Below are 20,163 nucleotides of genomic sequence, written 5' to 3'. Positions count from 1 at the left end.
GGGCCCTTATTGGGGAAGTTGGCTTGGTGACCCCAGGAAGTGGAACTGAGTGCCTTTGGACTGAGGCTTATATTGGAGTGGTATGTCCCCTTTGGTCACTTATTAGCAGATTTTAAAGAACTTTGTGACATTTCCTGAAAAGCAACTCAACACCAAGCATTTCTCACTAGTATTATAACTTGTTATCTTCCTTAGTGAACCTTTAATCATAAAGTTAATCTGTGAGCTTTGTGTAACCATTGCAATAGATATTAATAACTAGAGATTATCTAGGGAAGACTAAGGAACACTGTACACCATATCCCAATCAAGAGAATGCATTCTTCATATACTCCAGTTTCTCTATTTGATCAGTACAGCACTTAAATCAATATGGTGAAATGATGCAGCCCTGATGCCCACCTTTACTGATATTAAACTATGCCATATACGCTTGTGTTCATATAACCATCTGTTGTTAAATATTAAGATTCCTCAAGAGTACAAGGACGTGTTCCAGAAATTCTATTCTTCTTAACTTGATTCACACAAATGCCTTTGCTCAATCAATAAAACCCAGACACAGTATTTGTCGCCTTTTTTTTGTTTTCAGCCATGTTGTAGCTGACATCAGCATAACCTCTTCTGTCTCCTCCTGAATACTGCCAGCTCCCTGATGTTGTACTGCTCTAACTATTGTCAAAATATCATCAGCAATATTTTACTTGCATATAACAGTGTAGGATAATTTCCACATTGTGCTGGATTAACTGGGTCCCTGTTCTTTGGAATATGTGCAAATATGGATCTCTTACAGGTGGTTGGCCAGGTCACTGTCTACTAAATTTCTTAGCATAGGCAAGCAAGTGCTTTCAGGACTTCACCAGCTTGATGAAATATTTCAACTGATATTCCATAAATTTCCGGAGCTTTATTATTCCCTAATGCCTTCAGTGCATCTTGAGCTTCTTCATTCAGTACCATAGGTTCTTGCTCATATTCTATCTCTTGAAATGTTTCAATTTGTACTAATTTATTTAGATACCATGACTGTATTTCATCCATTGTCTTTTGAAGGTTTCTGGTTCATTTAATACTTTGCTTATAGATTTTTTCGATGCTGTAACTCTGGGCTTGACGTTTTTTCTTCAGCTCTTTCTACTTGAGATATGTTGAGCTTCTTTGTTTCTGGCTTTCAAACTCCGAGTCTTTGTAGGTTCATTACACTATTCAACTTTGCCTTCCCAAGCTGTCATTTGAAACGCTATATTCAGCTCTTTCAGTTCATCATTTCTTCCATTTACTTTAGATGCTCTACAATCAAGAGCAAGTTTCAGAGGCTCTTCTGGCATCCACTTCGGTATTTTCTTTCTTTCTTTCCTTTATCTTTTTAAAAATGACTGTGTTTCTTCATGTATCATATTCTTGCTATCATCCCACAGTTCATCTAGGCGTTGTAATAATTTTCAATATTTCAAATCTGTCCTTGAGATGTTCTCAAAAACCGGGTGGGGTATAGTCAAGGATTCACTTTTGTTCTTTTGGATTTGTTTTGATATTCTTCTTCAACTTTATCTTACACAAAAGCAATTAAGAGTCTACCCCACGATGTTCATGTCCTTGTTTTAGCAGCAGATATTGAGCTTCCATATCTTCACGTCTCCTAATCGCAGTCAAGGTGATTCCTATGCACTCTATTGGGGGAGATCCAGGGATACAGGGACCATTTCTATTGTTGACAACGGCACTTGCAGTGAAGCTGCAGATCACTCAAGGTGAAGAGGAGAAGCCTACGAAGAAGAATAAACTAACCACCTCTGAGGGCTTCGCACATGAAAATTTATCAATAGCCGAATGCTCCTCCTATTCACATTGAATGACTTTGCTTGTCTGTGAAATACCAGTGGCAGCTTCAGGATCACAGCAACAGGTGAACGACAGCGTCTGGCAAACTGACAGAGAGGTGGCGGTGACTGTAAATAGTCCAGGAGATATAAATGATAGCATCATTCAGAGGCATTTTTGAAAGCCTTACTGCCATCCATTTAATCTTGGCTCATACCTTCAGCAATGAGAGCTTAGAGTACCTCACCAGTTAAGTAACCGACACCCGGAGAGGCAGTATTGGAAGGCATAAGAACTTAAAAGTGAGTGGGGAAATTTTAAGTGCTAGCTATTTTCCTGGGAGCAATTGAAATGGCTAGGATTTTATTTCCTCCCACTGACGCATTTCTCCATCAGAAAGGCCATCAAAACCTTGGAGGAACTTCTCTCTACACAGGTGAACTCAGGCTACTTAAAGGTTAGATTGTGGGATGCAATAGGTCACTCATATAACATTTTAAGAAAACACTTGGTATCATCTGTGAGGAGTATAATGAGATAATACACTCCATTGCTATTGAGTTCATTCTGATTCCCAGCAACCCTGTATATGGCTTCCAGATTGAAAACCATAGCAGATCGTTGCAATCGGTTCCCCCTTCTGCCCCTCCTCCTTCCACCTTCCCACTACCCCCTGGTATTGCTGCCCCATTGCTGTTCCTGAGGGTTTATCTGACCTGGATTCCGTGTGTCATGAGCTCTTATCTCTACCAGTGTACATGCTCCAGTTTAGCCAGAATTGAAAGGCAGAACTAGAAAAACATAAACGTTGGGGAAGGGAGACCGCAGTAGGTGTAAGATATGAAAACTATAATGTTTTATAATTTATTAAGGAGTCATGAAGGTGTGAGGGCTAGAAGGAGGGGGAAAAGAGGAGCTGGTACCAATGACTCAAATAGAAAGTGTTTACAAAATGATGATGGTAACATATGTACTAATATGCTTGATACAATTGATGTATTGAATGTTATAAGTGCGGTAAGAACCCTCAATAAAACGACTTAGAAAGAAAACCTTCCTAGAGCAAGAAGCCTCATTTTTCTCCCACGGAGTGACTTGTGAGTTTGACCTTTCACAGACCTTGTGGTTAGGAGTTTAATGCTTGTCCGACATCAGCACCAGGGCTCTGTAATGCAGCTCAGTTATCATAGGACTTTCTAATTAAGATCACGTACTGTTTTGAAGTGGCATCCAAGAAAAACTGTACAAACCATGTGATCAGAAGTGTGGCAGATGATTTTGTCCACTAGACACTCCTTGCTAGGGGTACCATTAAACCTGTCCATCAAGTGGTGGCTTCCTGACACTTCTTGGGTGGTGTGACTTCTTGTCGGAGAGCAAGGGACTCTGGGAATTGCCTCTCTCTCTTCCACTTCACCATCTTCCTGAGTGCTATTGACACACTGCCTTGTTTTCACCGACTTTTGATCCATGTAACTAGGCACCTGCCTGCCTGTTGTATTCCTGCTTCCCAGTTCAACAGGCTGTCTCACTGGCATGGGGCTACATGAGTCTGAAGAGGGACTGACAGACTAGCATCAGACTTATGAACTTGAATTGGAATAGGCTGGGATGCCTCTTACATGACTTCCTGATACAAAGATATTTCTTATACATAGATAAGTGACACTGGGTTTGTTTCTCTACACAACCCAGCCTAACACATGTGATAACCCTTTTCTTAGAAAGGTCCCCAGGAAGTGGATCGATTCAGGACCTACCCATCATCACCTCAGGGAACATCATCAATAGGAAGGAAGTTTTGGCAGATGCATGTCACATGTGTTGGAGAATTGTTCTTATGTCTGCTTTTTGTCCTCTCCCATGGATTGTTAATTTTGTTGCTAGTTGTTTTCAAACCTGTTTTAATTTATGATTGCCTGATATGTCACAGAACAGAATGTTGCCCATTGTGTGCCATCTTCTTGATCACATATTGAATTCAGTCCATGGTTGCTGTGCTTGTGGCAATCCATCTCATTGACGTTTTCCTCTATTTTTCTGATTCTATTTTTGTTTACTCTTTCAAAACTCTCTGCTATTGAGTCAATTCTGACTCATAGTGATTCTATAGGGCAGGATAGACTTGTCCCTGTGTTTCTGAGACTATAATTAAATCTTGTTCTTCTGCATGGCGGCACGTGGTTTTGAACTGTGACCTTGCAGTTAGCAGAACGATATGTAACTCTTAGACCATTTGACAAAAATAAGTAAACATCTACTCTATTTAACAATGATATTTCCTGATTCCTTGCCCAAAGTAAGTGAGCCAGTCATGCTTTACTAAGAATGGTATTTCTTGTAATACTGCTTTTTACATTCTTCCTACAGATCATAATTTATGTATTATTCTTTGCCAACACTACCAATCGAATGCATCAATTTCTTTTGTCTCCCTTATCCACTGTCTAGCTTATACATATAGATGAGGAGGATTGAAAAGGCCATCGCTTGTGTCATGAACTCCTTAAACTTTAAAGTGACATCTTGGCTTTCTAATGTTTTAAAGAGGTTTTTGTTCTACTTTTTCTTCCCAGTATATTTGCCCAATGTAATGTATAAGAAATTCTCCCCAATGAATTTTTTTTTATTCCTTACTCTGTCTCAGTGCATGTTTTTAACCTATCTATATTCTGTATGTCTTTAAATCAGTTTTCTATATGAGGGGGCTTTGAAAAATTTGTGGAAAAATTGATTCTAAAGAACAAAATCTTCTCGAAAAATTTTTGAAGCTCGGTCATGTCTAGGAATCCTCTAAGTCGTGAAACACAACAAAAGCCACTGCCATCAAATTAATTCTGGTTCATGGAGGCCGTAAACCAGGTTTCTGAGAATGTGAATCTTTAGTAAAGGAAGTCCTGAAGAGAGGAGTGAACTGTCCGACGTGTGGTTAGCAGCCCAAATCTAGCCCACAGCACCACAGTAAGACTTTAATTTGCTTTAATTATATATATATATATATATATATATATATATATATATATATATATATATATATATATATATATATATTACATATATCATTCCATATTTCAATTGTGTCAAGTAGAATGTGCAATTGTTACCAAACATTCTTTTGCTACATAGACTCCTTGGCATCATTTTACTTCCATTACCAGTGTACCTCATCCCCCCAAACCCCTTATATTACTAGCTGTACCTATAGGTTCATCAATTTTGGGGTTCATATACTGAAAAATGAAAATGCATATAACACAGCTTTAGAGGGTGACCTCAACTGACATAGCATGTCTGAGATACACTCTAATATGAAGAAACTAAAACCAAGCAAAACAATTTAATCCAAAAATACACAAAATTTTGGAAACCCGATCAGATTCAGCCCGCATCATAGGAAGGATCTACTGACAAAGTTTTAACTGTTCAGGTGAAATTTATGCCTTTGACCTTCTATACCGCTCTCTTCAAAGCACTCTGTTTAGGGAGCACTTTCCTCCCACCCCTCACCTTTAGATAGAGGGTGTTATTTGGAGGCTTATTTCCTAGGCAGTTTCCCAAGTGAATCTTGGGATCCTAGAGTTATCCATCGCCTTCTGCGCACCAGATTCTCACAATTTAGGCTCTGATACTGATCCTTCCTTTCACTTCAGATTACATGGATTCAAATAACTCAGTGCCTGATGTGGACTTAGTTGGCATCTCACTTAGATGGCTGTTTGTAGACAGACCTTTAAGACCCCAGATGCTATTTTATCCCACAGCCAGGCACCATCTAAATTCTTCACCGCATTTTACTACAGTGTCCATATTTCCTGTGTTACCTTCCTGGGGGCAAGTATGGAACCATGATGTAATAACTAATTGTTCTTCAGTGGGATTTAGAGTGAGCAAGTATGGAACCGTGATGTAATAACTAATTGCTCTTCAGCTAGGATTTACAGTGAGCCCAAACACATTCCTGGGTCTAACCCCACCCCACCCACTTTTTAAAAAAGAATTTGCTGTAACTCAGGAGTTGATACATATAACATATCATTCCATATTTCAATCACATCAAACAGAATTGTAGAATTGCTTCCGTAATCAGTTTTCAATCATGCTTTTCCTTCCTGGACTTCTTGAACTCATCTCCTTCTTATTTCACCTCTCCCCATGTTTCATATCCCCCCTCTCCCCGAAATCCTTTTTGTATTTGCTTACCCTACAGGTTCAACATCCCTGGGTTTTATTTACCAAAAACAGAAACAAATCACACAGCTTTAAGGCATCCAATGGCCAGGCACCTTTAAGATACTCCCTAATATGAACAAGCATAAACAAAATATAACAGAATCATCATCATGGGATTGCCTAAATAATATGTATCTTAATACAAAATACAGGGCTTTTATGTAGCAAGACCTTGTTTGTCTACCAATCAATAGTATACTGGTCTTTGTACAGCTATGTTCTGTTTCCTCAGACACCATGTCTTTTCTGGCTTAAATCCTCAGGTTACACGTGTGCCTGAGGTAGAGTCCTTGTCACCCATTGGTGTTCCCATATGGTGTCTTCCTGATGCAGCCTCTGGAACATGCCATGCACCCTGAAGTACAGGATTCACTGTCCCAGCAGTCCAAGGCACCTGGCCTGGGTTTCTGGAAAAACCCCAGATACCCTAGGTCAATTCTGCCCCCACACTGCATCTCACTAACGACTCTCCCCAAGAGCATCCTCAGATGGTCCTCCTGCCAACTGGAGGTCAACCCTCCCTCCCTTCCTCTCAACACACATCCACCGATGGTCCCCCAAACATGACCATTCCATGTCCCCTCTCCTGTGCTACCCCTCCCATCAGTAAGCCTCATCCTTCTAACAGGGCCACCTCCTTTCCAAGGGACCTCACCCCAGACTACATTTGTTGGTATTGTCTTACAGTGCTGTGACTTCCAGCACAATATTGAATTAAAGTGGGATAAGGGACATTCTTGTGGAGATGTTTTCAGCTTTTCTCCATTGAGTGTAATATTGGCTTTTTTTTCTTTTAGTATATGGCTTTCATATTATTGAGGATTTTCCCTTCAAATCCTATCTTCTTGGGAATATTTATTAGGAATGATGTTGAATGTTAGTAAATGCTTTTTCTACATTAATTGATATGATAATATGAAACTTTCCCTTTTTATGTTGATGTGGTGGATTACCTTATTTGCTTTTTGAATGTTGAACCCTCCATGCATACCTCGTACAAGTCCAGCTTGGTCATGATTTTTTGTACTTTTGATATGTTGCTGGATTCTATTGGCCAAGATTTAATTGAGGATTTTGCATCTTTGTTCATGAGAGATATCGGTCTGTAATTCTCTCTCCTTGTGGGGCTTTGCCTGTTTTTGTTATCAGGGTTATGCTGTCTCTTTCTATGTTCTGGAAGAGTTAGTGTAGGATTAGTGTGAGCTCTTCTCTGAATGCTTGGTATCTTTCTCCTGTGAAGCCATCGGGACCAGGGCATTTTTTGTTGGGAGTTGCTGGATGACCTGGTCTGTTTCTTCTTTTCTATGATCTGTTCAAGTTCTTAATGTCCACATGCATTAATTTGGAGAGAGTGTGATTTTCCAGGTATTTTCCATGTCCTCCAAATTATTGAATATGCTGAAATACAATCTTTCATATTACTGCATGATTAATCTTTTTATTATTAGGATCTGTTGTGACTTTCCCAGTTCCAGCTCTTATTCTACAGATTGATGTCTGCTCTGTGTTTTCCTTTGCTGTTTGCTAGCAGTTTTTTGATTTTGTTCATTATTTCAAGGAACCAAATTTATACTCAGTTAATTGTTTCCATTGTTCTTCGGTTTCCAGTTCATTTGTCTCCTTTCTAACTTTTATGATTTCTTTTATTTTGCTGTTGAAACGATTATGCTGTTGACTCTGTTCTAACTGCTGGAGATGCTGTGTTAAGGTGCTTACCATAATTCTCACCCCTTTTTGCATGTGTGCATTTATTGCAATAAAGTGACCTCGGTGTGTTAGTCTGGGATGACTAGAGAAACAAATCCAGAGACACTCATATGTGTAAGAGGGAGTTTTATATTAAAGAGTAATTGTATATTAAGAAAACATCCCGACTCTCTCACTCACATACTCCCTCTCTCATTCACTGACTCACTCACTCTAAAAAGAAAGAAAGAAAGAAAACATCCCAGTCCAGTGCAGATTAAGTCCATAAGTCCAAAATTAGCCCATATGTCAGATCCTAGTCTATAAATTAATCCAGACTCAAGCAATGCATGCAATGATGCCAAATGCAGGAAGTAGAGGCCAGTGGGTGAGACTCTTCTGGGATCCAGTGGAGGTGAAAGCGTCTCCAGGGCTCTGGCTGCCATCAACGTGGCTCTGTGTGGCTTGTCACCAGAAAGACAAAGCACAGAGAGTGTGTACCCTGCCTCCAGAGAGGAAGAAGTTCCCAGAATCCTCATGAGAAGGCCACACCCACAAGGAGGGAGCAATCAATCCGATTGACAGGCTAGATTCCACTCCTTCATTCTTCTATTGTTTGCATAAAATTGTGTAACTATCATACTTAGATAACCTTTGCTGTGTTACATAGTTTTGGTATGTTATATTGTTGTTCTTATTGGTTTCTAGGAACTTCCTAGTTTCCTATCTAATTTGGGCTAATTACCCATTCTTTTGGGGGATGTGTTTTATTGAGTCTCCAAGTGTTTTTTCTTTTTTGTTGTTGTTGTTGATTTCCCACTTTATGGCACTGTGGTAAGAGAAGGGGGTCTGCATGACCTCTATATATTTGAAACTTCTCTTGTTACCTTGTGTTCCAGAATGTGGTCTATTTTTGATTAAGAGTCATGTGCATTGGAGAAGAATATGTGTGTTTTTTTATGTTGGTTGGTGAGCTCTGAACATGTCAGAGATATTTGATTCTGTTGTTCAGCTCTTCAGTTTCTTTATTGCGTTTCTTGTCTCTTGATGTATCTTTCTTAGAGAGCAGTGTATTGAAATCACCTACTAAAGTTGTTGATTCAGTGCTTTCTCATTTTATCTCTGAGGATTTGATTGATGGATTTCAAGGGTCTTTTATTGGGTATATATATATATTTATGGGTTCTTGGTCCACTGATCCTTCGAGCATTATGCAATGCCCATTATTATCTACTGTGTCATGTACCTTGAGTCCTTTTTGTCTAAGACAAGTAGAACCATCCTCCCTTAAAAAAAATATATTGCCATTAGCTTGGTAAATTTTTGCCACTCTTTGACTCTCAGTCTATTGGTCGTCTGTAAGTTTGAACTGTGTTTCTTGCAGGTAGCAGATTGATGGATTTCCTTGTCTGATCCAATCTGTTTCCCTTTGCCTTTTAAGAGGTGTGTTCAAACCAATAGCATTCAACGTAATTAAATTTAAATGTAGATTAGTTTTTGCCATATCGTACTATATTTGTTTGATATTTCCTTTCTTCACCTTTTATAGGGTGGTGTGTGTGAGAAGATTATGCTTGTCTTCGTTTCTCTGTGTGCAATGGTAATGTTTTGGGTACTCTTTTCAGTATATTGGTTTCTGGGTGGTGTTACATCTGTGGTATTCTCTTGTTTGTGTACTGCAGTTGTTGGTTTTCTGCACCTAAAAAACTGGAAAGTATTTTTTGTAATGCAGGTTTTGTTTTTTTACAGATTCTCTAAGTGTTTCCTTGTTTAAAGAAACTTGCATTTCCCCCACAATTCTGATGGAGACCTTTGCTGCTACAAAGATTCTTGGATGACATGTGCTGTTTTTCAACTTTTGGAATATGTTGCTCCAATTTCCTCTTTCTTGCATAGTCTGTGCAGACAAATCTGAGTTTATTCTTTTCTGTTTCCCTTTATATGTCACTGCCTTTTTTCTATAGCTGCTCTCATGTTCTCTGCTTGTCCTTGAAATTGGATAATTACACTACCATGTCTTGATGTGTATTTCGGGTGTACGTGTGTTAATCTAATTGGTGTTCTCTGTTTCCTGAATAATTATCACCTCCTCCTTTGTGATATTGGGGAAAATTTCTTCCATGAAATCCCCTTACTATTTTGAATGTAGGTTTATTTATAGCCTTCTGTTTAGGTCCTCCGATGATTCAGATATTGTTTCGCTTCATGGAATCCCACATCATCGTCAGTCTTTCTTCAGACTCTTTTCCTTTTTCCTTTGAACTCATTTGCTGAGTTCTGCTTGCTTATCTTCAAGATCACTCATGCCGGCATTCACTGGCTCCATTGTATGAATGAGATGAGTGACCTTTTTATTTATTTCTGCTACATTATCCCTTAAGTCCCAGATTTCCCTTCAGTGTTAGGATTCTAGTATGTCTGATTATTTTTATCAGTTTTCATGATTGATCCCCTAATTTCTTCTATATCTCTAAACAGCATTTTTATGAATTCTTTCTCTGGGAGATCAAGGGCTGCTTCTTCCAGGTAAACTGTTCGGTGTGGCTCATCTTCAGTAATTGAGTTTTGTTTCTCTAGACTTTTGCAGTGGCAGCTGGCATTGGCTGCTGCTTCCATCACATCTTGTTTGAGCTGAAGGAGATACATAGTCTTCTGGGTTGTGTGTGGGGAGGGGTTGTCTCTTTAAGTTAGGGGAATCAGATAGGTGCTGGCGAATGCCTTGTGTGTAGATGAGAAGAGAGTGTTAGTTGGGAGAGTAAGAGAATGAGGGTATAAGTCCTTGGGCATAGGTTTTAAGTAGTGGTAGTAATCTTAGGAAACTTTCCCATTAAATATAGTAATTTTTTAATGAGTTGGAGAAGAGAGTTATGGAGGATGAGATTTTACTTGGTAAGTCAAAGGAGAGTGTGGGTTATGGAGGTGCAGGGGAAAATTCTCAGCAGTTAAGGTGGTTGGGATAATTGAGGGGTATTTTGAATCTACTAAAGTCCCTTGTCAATCCTGAACACTATGTAGGGAGAGTACAGTCCGTCCATTATTGTGCTTATAATAGTGGATTCCAGCACAACTCAGAACTATCTGGTCCTTGCATATGACCACAGCGGGGAAATGGGCTATTGTAGTGAATGCCCCAAGTCAGCGGGCTCTTCTGAGAAAGGGGCGGTTTGACTTTACCCCAGTTCTGCAGGCTACCTAGCTCTTAGGAGGAAACCCACCACAGAACCCAGAATGGCTGGCATCTGTTTTCTCTGGTTGAATTGGGAGTGTTGGGGTTTCCTTTCTCAAAAGAAAATAGGAACAAATCTAACACCCCCCTGGAGTCTGCTGTGCTGTGGTTCCAGTCTCACCTCTTTCTCCCCAGTTTTGGGTCCTTCTGCAAATAGTTTGGGCTCACTATCTGCAGATTCCAATTTTGCTTCTGCCACCAGGGATAGGGAGCTGGACCCCAGCTAGAAATTATCCCCAATGGGATCTCTACTCCCCAGACGGGGCATGTTCGAGTGTCAAACTACCAGAGTCTGGTGACTCATTTCAGTTTTGTGTTATACGCCAAATCCCCATGAGATACTACAAGTGAAGCATGCAAGTGCTGAAAGTGTTCAAAGAGCTAAAAATATGGTCAGAGTAATTGCTACCAGTTCAGCAGGAACAGAATGGAATTTTTCAAAGATGAACAAAATATGTTTAGAGAAGAGGACTCATCTGTTTCCGATATATTTAATGCAATGTCTATTGTGTAATTGGTCTGCCTCTAAAGGAATGGGATCCTAGTCCTACAGTGAAGATAGTTAAGAATAAATTACACAACAGATGGTGCTCAGATAAAAGTGAAGAATATCGCAATTTAGGACACCAATCAAGATGCAATATGGAAATGTCATAAATATTAGTTTTATTGTTTTTGTCAGGTATTTAATATTTGTCATTAAGATTTTAAAATCTGTATAACAAAATCTACTTTTATATACCTCTTTTATTGTTCTTATGTACGTTTTAACTGTATGAAACAGTAAACTATCTTTCAGTAGATCTTTTTTTAGTGTAAAATGGTTATTAGGTCAGGAAACCAATTTCTAAATTACTGTATCATTATTTTGATAAAATGAAAAGAAATAGTCATATGTAGTGTGTGTATGTGTTTATGTGTTTCTTTAAAGTCCCAAAGAAATTCTTTGAAAACTTGCACACAAATGAATGATTTCATTGTTTTGTTTGTACACTGAAAGCCTGACTTCTTTTGACAATCCACATGACAGCCTTTTGTTACTTTCTTGGATAGAAAACTTTTTAAAACTGTCTGCTGGAAGTCAAAGTTTTAGTACTCTTAGTTTACTCTCATTTAAAAATTATTATGTGACCCTTGTTTGTCAAAATACTATTTCAGTATGTGACAGTTATTATAGTATTAATATTTCCTAAATATATAGGTAGTTTTGATTTAAGATACTATGTTGTTGTTTGGCTAGTTTTTATATTCAAGTACATAGAAGCCCTGCAGTGCTAAATAATCCTCTGGAGACTTTCTCTCATTTTAGGTACTTGATATTAGATAAAGATGATTTTTCTATCATTCAAGTACCTCAAACTAAAAATACCTATAAAAGTGAAATAATGGACCACTTCTTCATTTTTAAGTTTAATATAGCAATTCATTTAGATGCCTTTATCCTCTTCAAATTACAGTGCAGCTAAATATAAAATTCTGACATACATCTGAAACACATAGGATCAGGAATGCTATTAATTTTAGATATTATATATTCGAGAAAAGAGCTTTATGGGCATTCAGAGTCTCTGAGATATCATAGGTTTATACATATGCTATTGCTTATCAAAATGTATTGTCAAATATCTACCAAACTAATATTCCTTAGGGAGAAAACAGTGCTTCAGGTTAGGCCAATAGCGTAATTAGTCCATGTATCAACTGAGAGGCTGGCAAATACACACGATCAAGTAAACGGTTTCTCTTTTGTTATTGAAATTCTCATTAATTTCAGTAGTCCTGTATTTAAATATTGTCTTAAGCATAAGTCCTTTGATAATTTTTCAAAATAAGACCACACGAAACTTCAATGATCTAGTCTAACACAATAGAGAATTTTTGTCAGTTTTATTCCTTAAGACAGGAAATATAAATCACCTGAAAAAGATTCATTTTTACCCTTGACTAAAGAATGTCATTTTCTTTGTCTACTAATAGGTTAGAAATCAATGACACCATGTTGCACATCAATGAAAATGTTTAAACCTGTCTTTAATGTACCGATTGTCTGTGAAATGCATGTCACAAGCCTGTGACCTGTTGAGATATCATAACAGGTCAGTATCTCTTGCTTGGGTAAGAGTGTCACATTACTTCAGTGCACATCAACTTCAGCACTTTTACTCCTGGCATATTTCGCTGTGGCCCCATGAAAATGATTTACTTATGTTTAATGCATGACATCTGAGAGCATTTTCCCACCAAAGAAGAGTATAATATTTTACCAAACATTAAGTTTGAAGTATGTCAATAATCCCTTGACTGTGACTTTGTTCCCATAACTGTCAATATCTTGATCTTTGAAAATATCATCTAGGATACTCCTATAATACCATAATATTTTAAGCTTTATTTTAAAGAAAACTATGGCTTTTGACTACAGCTCTGCCTATCCATGACATGATAGTTCTTAAATGTTTTAATATTCTTTAATATAAAATATTTATTTCAAGACATGCAATCTGTTGGGTAAATAAATGGGATTTAATTCTTTTTTGTATCATTTTCTGGGGCTCATATAACTCATCACAATCCACACATACATCAATTGTGTAAAGCACACTTATTCATTCGTTGTCCTCATCATTCTCAGAACCCTTGCTTTCTGCAAGGCCTCCTGGAGTCAGCTCCTCATTTTACTTTCCCCTACCTCCCTTCATGCTCCTCCTTCCCTCATAAACCCTTGATAATTTATAAATTATTATTTTAACATATCTTACACTGCCAGACGTCTCCCTTCACCCACTTTTCTGTTGCCCATCCCCCTGAGAGGAGGTGATATGTAGAACCTTGTAATCAGCTCCCCCTGTCTAACCCCTTTCCCTCTTCCCTCTCAGTATCGCCACTCTCACCACTGGTCCGGAGCGATTCATCTGTCCTGGATTCCTCTGTTTCCAGTTCCCATCTGCACCACGGTGCATCCTCTGGTCTAACCAGGTTTTCAAGGTAGAATTTGGATCATGATAGTAGGGTAGAGGAAGCATTTAAGAACTGGAGGAAGGTTGTGAGTTTCATCAATGTTACCCTGCACCCTGAGTGACTCATGTTCTCCCCTCAACCCCTCTGCAAGCAATGTACAGTTGTCTACAGATGGGTATTGGGTCCCTATCATGGGTTCTCCTCATTCACGATGTTATGATATTTCCCCCACCTTTTGGTGCTTGATATCTGGTCCCCTTTTCCCTTCGTGATTATCCATGCTGGTGTGCTTCTTCCATGTGGGCTTTGTTGCTTCTGAACTAGATGGCCGCTTGTTTACTTTCAATCCTTTAAGATCCCAGATGCTGTATCACCATCAGCCTTCTTCACCACACTTACCTATGCACACATTCATCTTCAGCATTTGTATGGAGAAGGTGATCCCACAATGATGGTTCTTGTTCTTTGGTGTCTGCTACCTGATCCCTTCAACACCTCGTGATCGCACAGGCTTGTGTGTGTCTTCCCTGTGTGCTTTGTTGCTTCTGAGCTAGATGGCCACTTGTTTACCTTCAAGTCTTTAAGACCTCAGATGCTATTTCTTTTGATAGCCGGGCACCATCAGCTTTCTTCACCACGTTTGCTTATGCACATGTTTGTCTTCAGCGACCATGTCAGGATGGTGGGTATCATGGAATGACAGTTAGTTGATCAAAGTGCTCTTGTATTAAGGGATTGTGCAAGAGGAGGCCCAATGTCCACCTGCTACCCTGCTACTATACCTAAAATATATGCACATAGATCTATTTCCCCCATAATCATAAATATATTTACATATGTACATGTCTGTATTTAGGCCTCTATGTATGCCCTTTGCCTCCTACTCCTTTCCTCTATTTCCTTATGCTTTCCTCCTGTCCCACTACCATATTCAGCCTTCATTCTGGTTTCAGTAATTCCTCTCAGTTACATTGCCGTTGGTCACGCCCTACCAGTCCTCCCAGCCCCTCCCTGCCACTGGTTTTGAACCACTCATTGTTTCCTTGTCCCTGGGTTGGCCAACACCTCCTCCCTTCCCCCACCTCCCCTTCTCCCATGTCCCCTTGGGATTGATGGTCCCCTTGTTTTCTTCTCCACATTGTTTATCCAACCTAGCTTATCTAGATAGACCTTCAGAGATAGTAATATGTGCATAAAATTGCGGATGGTCTCAACAGCACCAAACAAAGTGGCACATAGGAACATGGAGAAGATGGTAGCATCACCAACAAACTAATAAACAAAAAAGCTATTGACATACAAAATCTAAAAGAAGATAAAAAAGAAGAAGGAAAAAAAATTTTTTTAAAAAGAAAGAAAGAAAAGCCTGTTAATAGTTCAAGGTCTATTTTTTGACCTTTGGGAGTGTTTTCCAGACGAGTCTGATGGAGTGCCATGCCCTGGCCCCAAAGTCTGGGATTAATTCTTAACATTTAAGGAAGAGCTTCTTGGATATTTGGTTTAGCAAGCTGTAAGAACAATGTTTTTCCTGGAGTCTGTCAATTTTTAAATTAAGCAAAGTTTGAAATTTAGTTTGATTGCATTGAATATTTTTATCATTACTTTTTGATTCAAAATAAAGATGGGGGTAGAACAAAAGGAGACAGATTTTCTTTGTTATTTTCGTTATGTGCTATTATTTAATTGGTTAAATAGAACTTAGAAACAAAGTGATAAAACCAGAAATGCAGGTCAGCAGTAAAATAAACTGGGCTTAATATCAGATAAACATAGTAAAATTGTGAATGTCTAAACTTAGACCTGGCTGACATTTAGCAGAAAAGGAAACCTTAATTATCTCCCACTAATGGAGGTGGAGAAATGGCCCCTCTCAGTGGTGGGAAACCTGTGAGACCCAGAAAAGTGACTCAGTTATGCACATTTACAGCTCTCACGGGGGCCACCGTCATTCTATCACCCAAACATAAACTGAGTGAGACAATAATGTGTTGCTCAACTTTCCAGTATTAGTGGGAAAAAGGTTCATTAATTACCTGTTATAAGCAGATGATACAACTATGTTTCCTGAAAGCCAAGAGGGTTTGGTGAGGAACAAGGACAGCAGCCTTCAGGATGGATGACCACTCTTTGTAAAGAAATCCAAATCCTCACAACTCAATTTACACATGGCATCATAACAAACAGAAAAAATTTTTTTCAAGGATTTAATTTTTTTTAGATCCATAAACTATGCTCATGGAAGCAGCAGTCAGGAAATCAACTTACTGTATTGAGCAAAATGCTTTTGAAAATACAGAAGAGAAAGGATGTCCCCTTGAGAACAAATGTGAGCCGGAACCAAGGCATGGCACTTCATTTGTGTAAGATGCACGTGAAAATTGGACATTGAATAAAGAAGTCCCTCAAAGAATCAAAGAATTTGAATTATGGTGAAGACTATAGAAACTACCATGGGCTGCCAGAGAACAAACAAATCGATCTTTGAAGAAACAGAACCAGAATGCAATTAGAATTGAGGATGACAAAGACTTTGTCTTGTATAGTTTGGACATGTTTTCAGGATACCATGTTTAATAAAGTAGAAGATGAAAATAAAAGAGGAAAACCTCAAAGAGAAGGTTGACGTAGCATCTGCAATAATGGGTACAAAGAACAACAGTTGTGAAGATAGTGCAAGGCTGGGCAGTATTTCTTGTGTTAATAACGAATTACTACGCGTTAGGACTGACTCAATTGTACCTAACAATGACAGCATGATATAAGAGAATGTTTCTGAGCTGATCTTCTGAAGGACACACCCTTCTATCTGGTATTGGTATCAGTATGTAGCCCAAATAGTATTTAATATCAGTATATAGCCAACACGGTATTATGATTTAAGTTTCATAAACCTTAACACTCATGTACTTTAAATTATTCAAATTATTACTACTTTCTCTGCTCAATACATATCTAAATACCTCATTAACTTAATTTCCTGAGTATCACACATAAATTGTCAAAGTAAGGACACCTTTAGTATTCATCCTTACTAAAATGAAGAAAACTGTGTTAGTTTGTGTTGATTAGAGAAACAAATTAATAGACACTCATATGCGTATAAAAGTAAGAGCTGTATAAAAGAGCAATTCTATCTTGCGAAACATCCCAGCCCAATCCAGATCAAGTCCATAAGTCCGATATTAGCCTATATGTCTGAAACCAATCTATAAATCCTCTTCAGACTCACGCAACGTACTAAATGACACCAAATGCTGGAAAACCACAGGCCAGTGTGTGGAAAGTCTTGTGGATCCAGTGGCCGTGGAGGCACCGCAGCGCTGGCAGGGGTCACCACTTGCCTCCAGCTCCAGGGCTCTATCTAGCATAGCTCCATGTGTCTTGTCAACAAGAATATCTCACAGGGAGTAAGTGTACCCTGCCTCCAGTGAGCTAATTATCTCCTTTGCACCTCCAAATCAGGTCATCAAGCTATGACTTGATTGACAGGCCAGACTCGACTCCTTCCTCAAGTTGACAGATTATGTAACTGCAATAACAGGTAATCCATTCTGACACTATAATACTGAGTCAGGGTTTTCCCTAGAGTTTTTAAGACTGTAAATCTTAATGGGAGCAGATTGCCTTCTAGGTTTCCTTGGCGTGACTACGGGATTTGAACAGTGGACCTTTCGACAATAAGCTCAAACATGACTGGACCACTGTTTCGTTCTGCTGTATTTGGGTCACTCTGGGTCCAGATGGGTATGAGAGCACCTAACTACAACTAACTACATGGCATCCTATGGGTTAACCTTGGGCTGCTAAGCCCAAAGTGTGTTAGTCTGGGTAGACTAGAGAAACAAATCCATGGACGCACATATATGTATAAGAAAGTGATTTTATATATGAGAGCAATTGAACATTAAGAAAATATCCCAGTCCAGCCCAGATCAAGTCTGTAAATCCAATATTAGTCCATATTATAATTAGTCCATTTGTACAATACCAATCTATAAAGTCCTCTTCAGACTTACGAAATACATACAATGACGCTGAATGTAGAAGATCACAGGCCAGGGGGTAGACAGTCTTTGGATCCAGTGGCATTGGAAACATCTCAGTGCTGGCAGGGGTTTCTGCATGGCCCCCTGCCTACAGGACTGCGTCATGGTGGGTCCATGTGTCTTATCAGCTGCTATATCTCCCAGGGTGGGAGCAGAGAGTCTCTCAACTCCAAGGAGGAAATACCAGATGTCCCAGAATTCTCAGGAGAAGGTCATGCTCACATAGAAGCCTCATTGTCTATGATCCGATTGACAGACTAGACTCTCCCTCTTCACTCGTCATCTTCTCAAATTGACAATTATATAACTACTTCACAAAGTAAGCCAATCTAGGGCACCTGCCTCTCCAGGTGTTTGCCAGGAATGGTAATTGACTTGATGTCAGGGAGGTTTCATTTTTTTAGCTATAACTAAAACACTGCCTCCCTCAGGTCTCTTTCCTTTGAATACCTGGTCTCTTTAGGATTTAATTTTTGTTCTTTTTCCCTTTTATATGCTCTTCCTTACTATTACTTGTCTTCTCTCCCTCAAAAATGTCTGTGTTTTAATTTTTTATGAAAAGTTTCATTGAAAGCATTTATCTGTGTCCTACCCCATATTTGTTTTTAAAGCTTGAGAGCTATTTGGGACCCAGCAGTTGCCCTTGCTCTTAAAAGTTAGTGACTCGAATGTTTATGTTGAAATAATCACCCGAATATCACCTGCATCTATCTTCTCGTAGCACAATAATGCTGCCATAGTCCAGTCACTTCTCATTTATTCTGTCTTCTAAAGGTTATGGCCTTTCAAAATGTTGCTGCTCTCACTTTCAAGTGACTCTTCACATGACTATATCCACAAGACAACATTAATAATGACTATATCCACAATCCACAATTAATAGTAGTATGTTGTATTAACAGGTTTTTTAGCTAAGGTTTTTTTTAATCTAGCATCTTTCCAAAGTGTGCTCAAATATTCTTTTGCATTAGAATTACCTATACCCAAACTCACTCCTCTCATGTCAGTTCCTACATTCCAAGCTGCCCTATAAGATCCAGTGGCACTGATCCTGTGGGTTTCCCAGGTTGTAAATCTGTACAGGATTGAAAGCCTCGTTTTTCTCCCATGTAAGGCTGGTGGCTTTGAACTCCTGATGCTGTGGGTGGCAGTTCAACAGGTAACGATCAAAACTTTTCATAATTATTTATAGTATATATTAATAACAAGGCCAAAGGACCTCCACTAAGAATATCTGAAAGGATATCATAGAAATTATATGCGAAACCATATACTTCTTCAGTACACAATTTTTATTCCACTTTGGGTAAGTAGTCTCACAAACTTTCCTCTTCAAAAACTATGCATGGTTTTAGAAGACTAAGTGATGTGTGTGTGGGTGTGTTTCTTTTACCTAATAAGTAGGTATAAGGGAATATTAATATTTCAACAATAGATTTAATATTAAGAATATTACATTGTAAGCCATATTAATGTATTTCAATATATTGATATTTACATGGACATATTTCATTTCATTATCAAGTTTATTTAAACTACTCATCATTAAATAGAGAATACTATGGCTTAGTACAGGTTGACCTTGGTCCTCAAAGAAACCTCACTATTTTTCAACACTCCCAAGATGTCTTATGCACCAAGTTTACCTAATTCAACATGTCTGCTGCTTCCATAAGCATTGACTGTGGATCTAAGCACGATGAAATTCTTCACAATTTGAATCTGTTCACCATTTATAATGATATTAACTATTGGTCCAATTATGAGGATTTTGGTCATCTTTACATTGAGTTGTAATTAATACAGAGGGTTGCACTCCATCAGCAAGAGGTTCAAGCAACTATTGTTGGATGATCTTTAGCAAATTAATCCATGCATGTGATATTAATGCTATTGTTTTACAGTTTGAGCATTCTGTGGTCTGCTCACCTTGTATACATCAAGAGAGGTAACACCAACTGTCTTCCTTCCTCCTAGTTCCTCTTCCTGCTTCCTGGTTCATCAGCCTGGGCAGCTATATGAGTGAGGAAAGCCTCATGTTAACATCTGACTCATAAATTTGGGTTTATTCCTTTCTACAACTCTGTGAGTCACTTTCTTGATGCTCTAGAGAACCCAACCTAACAGAGGCAAGAACATTTATCATGCCTTGAGATATGTGCTGAGAATTATCTGAAAGCATTACAATGGGTA

This window comes from Tenrec ecaudatus, chromosome 8 (assembly GCF_050624435.1).
Source record: "Tenrec ecaudatus isolate mTenEca1 chromosome 8, mTenEca1.hap1, whole genome shotgun sequence".
NCBI classification, from domain to species: Eukaryota; Metazoa; Chordata; class Mammalia; order Afrosoricida; family Tenrecidae; genus Tenrec; species Tenrec ecaudatus.
The sequence above is the reverse complement of the archived record's forward strand: the minus strand, read 5'-3'. Positions refer to the sequence as shown.